Raw genomic sequence first — 6,641 nt, forward strand, 5'->3', positions numbered from 1 at the left:
CTAGACCAGAAGCTCCATGTGAACTAGCATTTTGTTTATCCATTATTTTATATCCATCATCTAACATAGTATAGAGAACATAATTAAACCCAATTAATATTTGTTGAATGAATGAATGCTTAGAGTTTTCTAGTGTGCAGTGGAAGGGGAAGGATTATGTGGAAGGGTTATGGCCAGGATAGAAAAGGAAAAAGATAGGGCCAAAGAAAAGGGGAAGGCAAGGGGCCGAGAATATAGTACTAGAAAATATAACCAGCATCCTTTAGTCAAGCTGAAGAACCTCCATTTTCTGACCCATCCCTTTCTCATCTTCCTGGAGATCCACTCATCAACTGAGCTGTGAACATGACAAGACCAAGAAGCCTTCCAGGTTCTGAAACACAAGTAGCTGCTCCCTGCCAGGTGCCCTCCAATCTCTCACTTACTGCTTTTGCTGTTGTCTGTCAACATCTTCCTGTGGAAAAAGATATTTGCAGATGTTAGAGAACATTCTGATAGAGACTTTCCATCTGAAATCATAAGAATTAAAAGGGCTTTGTATCTTTTTTTTTTCCAGATAAAGGTCTGTTTTATTAAGTAACTGATCCATGTAATTGCTGAGGTCACTATATACAGACAAAAGAAAGGGAGTTTTATTTCTTGGCCTCTTCCCCCTTGGACAGAATCTTGATAATTTCCTCCTTCTTGCCCTAAAGCTGCTCTTCATAGCTCTTGCATCCTAAGGTCTTAGATCTGCAGGCCTCAGCTTGGTGAGCCAGAAGCTTCTTGTGAGCCTTGTCTACCTTTAGCTTATGGATATGTTCCAGGAGAATTTGCTTGCTTTTGAATACATTACCCTTTACTTTCAAGAACGGGATGTGATACACAGCAGTAAATCTTTTTAGATTCTTGATATCTTCTGAGCAGCTGGGGCAAAATTCTCATCCTTTTCATCCAGGTTACCTGCTCAGGCATTCAAGACTTGGCACTACCTTTTCTCTTACCAATGCCCATATGCCTGCCTTCTGGTGGGGCAAAGCATTTTTTCTGGCACCAAGCCTGGGAATGGACAGTTACAAGCTTCCAGATATCAGTCCATCTTTGTTCAGTTTCCACATCTGCTGACAGGAGACAGGAGTTGGCATTGGAGATTTCATTGCTCTCATTGGGGGTTCAACCAGACCTTTGTTTTGCCATAATGGAGGACACTGGAGGCAAGCCTCTTCTGAAACCTGAGCATGCTCATGGCTGTGCTTGCAGTGGCAAAAGGAAAGCAAAAGGGCTTTGTGTTTCAAGAGAGCCCCTTAGCCAGAAAGAGGGCAGATGTCCAAGGCATTTGTGTGTCAAGAACAAATACTCGTGGCTTTGTCCTTGATTGAGGTCTTTCGATTCTATGTGCATGGAGAAGAGATTCTGAGTTTTTCTTGTTAGAAAACATATATAAGAATAATTGGTGATATTCAGTGTCATCTAACTCAGACAGAAAAAAAATGGGAAATAGACTATGTAGGGAATTCTGTTTTCTGGAAGGCAGGGTTTAGTTTTAGTTTTTGTTTTTAGCTATTGCAAGAAAAGAAGATACATTTTTTTGTGCTTTGACATTTAGTTTGACCAATACAATCATCTGAATTTAGTTTTTAGTCAATTCAACTTTGTATCTTAAAAGTCCTAAAATTGGCTTAGAAAAAGTCATCACTCCCAGGATATCCTCAAATAATAAACACAAACATATGGGGAAGAAAAGATAGCCACCAATAAATTTTTTAAAAATCATACCCCTTCTTTATCACCAGTCCCAGTAAGAAATAGAACAAAATGACCTAATAGAGGACATAATATTATGGAGTTGTACCCAGTTTGGGTGGTGGGAAGGGGTAGTTTCCTTACATTCCCAGCTGTCTACATTCCAGAATTAATTAGTAATAATTGAGGTATTCTCCTGAATCTAAAACATATCTTTTAAGCAATTTTTCTATGTGAGAAACATGTCTTTCTCCTTCTTTCATAACCAGAGCACACAGTCTTAATGCTCAAGCAGTGCCAATTATTATGTTCAAAATAAATCTCATTTAATTTAAAAAACACTTCTACCTAAATGGGATTACTATGAGGTGATATAAGAGGAATAAAAAGGGGAAAAACTATGGAATATAGGAGGAAATCTTCTACAGCACGTCAGTTTAACACATACAGAAATAATGGATATGTTTGAACCTCTGAAGGAATTTGGTGGTTAAACATCTATAGAGTATACCAAACAGGTTAGTCCGTGTGATTACTGACACCAATTCTTCCCAGACATCTTAATACCTCATGCAAGCTCTCAGAGGTTCAAGTATATTCTCTAAATATTAACTAGCCCCAAATTTTAGTGGAAGGAAGCACCTGGCTGACTGTGTGGGGAAAATATTAATTTAGGGTATATTATATTTTGTCATTGCCTACTCCCCCACCATACATGAGTTTGTATTAGGATCGGCCTGTTGTAACATGAAACACTTGGCTATAATGCATAATAGTGAAAAGACTAAATGTTTCCCAAGTGAAGTTCACATAGCATGACTGTTATTACAAGACCTAAGCAAATCACTTCATTAAGTAATATGCCCATGGAATAAATAACTATTAGAAAAACATATCTAGATTTATTAACTGAGCTAATGGAGTAATAAATCATGGTGACTTGGGAATCTAAATTTATTTTTTTAAAAAACACTGTAGTGGGCTGAATTGTGGCCACAAAATAGATATGTCTATGTCCCAAACCCTAGAAGCTGTGATATTACCTTATTTGGAAAAAAGGTTTTTGCAAATGTAATTAAGGATCTTGAGAAGATAATTTTGGATTATGCAGGTGGGTCCTAAATTAAATGACAAGTGTCTTTATAAGAGACATAAAGAGAAGAAATCAAACACATAGAAGAAAAGACAATATGAAGACAGAAGCAGTGATGTAGCCACAAGTCTAAGAATGCAGATGGCCACCAGAATCTGGAAGAGGCAAAGAACAATTCTCTCCTGGACCTGCAGAGAAAGCAGAGCCCTGCCAGATTTTGAACTTATGGTCTACAGAACTGTAAGAGAATAAATTTCTGCTGTTTTAAACCACCCAGCTTGTGGTGATTTGTTATGGCAGCCCTAGAAAACTAATACAGCCATCTAGATTACTCTGTATTTTAAACTTGTTTGGAGAGTGAATTCCAGCTATAGAGAAAACTCCTGGACATGTCCTCAGGATTGATGGCTTCTTATAATACAGGTTCCACCCAGAACTAACTGTGTGACCTTGAATAAGAATCTTAGCCTCCTATTAATTTCTTTATGTGCAGTTGGACTAGATGATCTTAAAGCTGCCTTCCAAATCTAAATTCTACACTTCTTGTAATAGCTGACAGTAGAACACTGAATAAGGAGAAGCACAGCTAGCATTTTGTAAACACAGAGTCTCACACATACATACCAGATCTCAAATACACATACACACCCTCCCCCATACCACCCCCCGACGCAACCCACACCACCCTACACACGCATTCTTATTAAAAAAACTTTTGGGTTTGTGTTATGAGAGAGGGAAGAAGAAACATGATTAGCTATAATTGCTATCATTTATATGCCAAATGTTGTTTCGTGTAATCCTTATGATAAACTTGCTGCTGTAGCAGTCTGGGTCCAATCAGGAGACAGAAACAGCACAGTGGTTTAAACAGGGGCAGTTGATATAAAGGATAATTAAACTAAGATAAAAGAATAACTGTAAGATCAGAAGAAACCCTGTATAGTAAACCAAGGCTGAGGGAGAGTATCCAAGGAAGGACAAACTTGAAGGAAGATCAGACCTTGTTGGAGTAGGTATGGTTTAGTCACAGGACAGCAGAGAAATTTGCTGATTTGGCCAGGCTGGAGCAGGTCTGGAGCTGCTGGGCAAACAGCAGAACACCTTCCAGAGTATGCGCAGAGAGCAGGCTCTTAGCAACTGGCCACAGGATGCAATGGGAGTCTAGGTGCTGGCCAAGGAAGAGGCCTTCTGAGTATGAGGGATGCAGGAAACCTGCAGAAGAGACACTACCTGTTATGTGATGCTCTGTCCATGGTGGCTGCATGCAGCCTGCATAGAGCTCTGGGTTCCATGTGGAGAGGTCTGCAGAAAGGATATCATCACCCAGAGCTGCAAAATCACAAAAGGATGGCATTCTGGGCCTATCACTGAGACAGGCTCCACCAGATGTCATCACATCCACACTGCTGATCTCCCCAGCCCACACCAGAAATCCCAAGAAACCTCTTCCTCCTCAATGTCCTTCTAATACCCTCTATCAAGAAAACTTAACATTGTGCCCAATTTAATGCCTAAAGGAATCCCTTTATCACAGAGCATGTATTAAAGGATGCATATGGAACTGAGAAACAGTAACTTGATAACTGACACACTTGCAGAGTAACTATTATCTATAATCACACATGGGGACACCAATGCTCAGAGAAGTGAATACAGCCACTAAATTGCAGAGCTAGAAATCATATCCAGAGCCATAAATGGGTGATAATTCTTGAAACTAGGCTCTAACCACACCCCAAGATGAAAGTGTGATGAAAATTGCCCACTTAAAGTATTTTATACTTAATTGTACTTCTTATGATCATATGGTAAAACTTCATCTGATGAGACTTTATCTGCACTCATTTTGTTAAGAAAAAGAAATGACAAGATCACTCACCCCTATGCTTTCTACCCTTCCCTTTACCCTCCACCTGGGATAAATGTCTCCTTCCTTTGTTAAATGCCCTCCTCTTCTTAGCAAAGACACCCTAGATTTCTTCATAGCAAACATCACACTCTAATGTAATTATCTGTTATCTGTGTGTACCTCACCTTAAGGCTCCAACCTTCCCAGTTGTGGAGACTGAGTCTTAATCATTCGTGTAGACCTGTGCCCTGGCTCCTAAGAGATGTTTAATGTAAGACAATTGAATTGCATGAAAGAGAACAGATCCATATCAGGGATTTATTCAACAAGTCATTTCTAGTATATAACTCAGGGTCAAAGACTGCTTATCAAGTGGTTAAAGGACACACACCAGTTAGTCCCATGGGACCCTTCATGGCATGGCATATAAGATCTCCATGTGCAAAGGATCAGAAATGAATTTCCAAATCCATGTCCTGGAGGGAGGCCCAACATATTTGAAAAGACTAGCCCAAACAAGAACAGTAATCAAGGGCAAGGAGGCAAGTACCAAAAGAAATGAAACTGGGAGCATGTAGTTGAAAGATTTGAAGACTAGAAACACAAGGAGAGCTAATACAGAAGAATTTTGTGAGCAGGCTAGACAGATTAGCCCAGTATGACACACCTCTGACATCTTTTTAATACCCTCTCAGTGTATGTTTGTGGAGTTGCACTGAATTGATCTAAAGGTCTAGAATGGCACATTCAGCAAATCCTCCAATATTATAATACTCTGCTTGGTTCACTGCCTCTGAAGAGTCTCACACTGGTGTCTAAAGTCATTTACATGTTCAGGTTTGAGCCTACTCAAAACTAAGTAGTTCAACTCCACAGCCTTAGGCAAAGTTCTGGGGGAAATCCTCAGCCTTATAGCAAGTACCCCTTTACCCAAGTAATTTCCTAATATTACTAAGCATTTTTCCTCTTTTTTAAAAAATTGAGATATAATTGACATATACATTTCAGGTGTCATATTAGTTTTAGCTGTCTGGCAATTTTATCTGATATATGTATATTTTGCTAAATAATCACCACAATGTTAGTTAATGTCCATCACCACACATAGTTATATATTTTTTTCTTGTGGTGAGAACTTTTAAGATTTACTCTCTTAGCAATTTTTGAAAATATAGTACAGTACTCTTATAGTCACTATGCTACACAGTATATCCCCAAGACTTATGCATGTCATAACTGGAATTTTGTACCTTTTGACCCCCTTCACTCATTTCACACCCTACTCCCCATCTCTGGCAACCACCAAGCTCTGTATCTATGAATTTGGGTGGTTTGTTTGTTTTGGTTCCACATATAAATTAAATCATATAATTTTTGTCTTTCTCAGTCTGATTTATTTCCCTTAGCACAATGCCCCTCAAGGTCCATCCATGTTGTTGCAAATTGCAAGATTTCATTATTTTTTTAAGGCTGAATAATCTTTCATCGTATATATATATATATATATATATATATATATATATATATATATATAAACTTCTTCTCTATCCATTCATCCACTGATAGACACTTAGGTTACTTCCATGTCTTAGCATTATAAATAATGCTGCATCTTTTTGAGTTAAGAGTTTTTGTTTCCTTCAGCTAAATGCCCAGAAATGAAATTACTAGATCATATGGAAGTTATTTTAATTTTTTTGAAGAATCTCCATACTGTTTTCCAAAGTGGCTGCACCAATTTACATTCTCACCAACAGTGCATGAGGGTTCCCATTTTTCCATATCTTCAGCATCACTTATTTCTTGTTTTTTTTTATAATAACCATTCAGACAGGTGTGAGATTTTGCTTCTTTCATTATGGTATTGACTCGCATTTCCCTGATGTTGAGCATGTTTTCATATATCCGTTGGCCAGTTGTATGTCTTCTTTGGAAAAATGTCTATTCAGATCCTCTGGCCACTTTTTAATCAGT

The 6,641-nt window shown here is 38.4% G+C and overlaps 1 pseudogene; it reads right to left on the reverse strand.

Moving 5' to 3' along the window:
- Positions 1-632: 632 nt before the first annotated feature.
- Positions 633-1,225, reverse strand: LOC114204578 (large ribosomal subunit protein eL19 pseudogene; annotated as a pseudogene).
- Between the last annotated feature and the right edge of the window lie 5,416 nt (positions 1,226-6,641).

Source organism: Eumetopias jubatus, unplaced genomic scaffold, assembly GCF_037043125.1.
Source record: "Eumetopias jubatus isolate StellerSeaLion01/CBP00866 unplaced genomic scaffold, mEumJub1_p1.0 scaffold_6, whole genome shotgun sequence".
Lineage (NCBI taxonomy): Eukaryota > Metazoa > Chordata > Mammalia > Carnivora > Otariidae > Eumetopias > Eumetopias jubatus.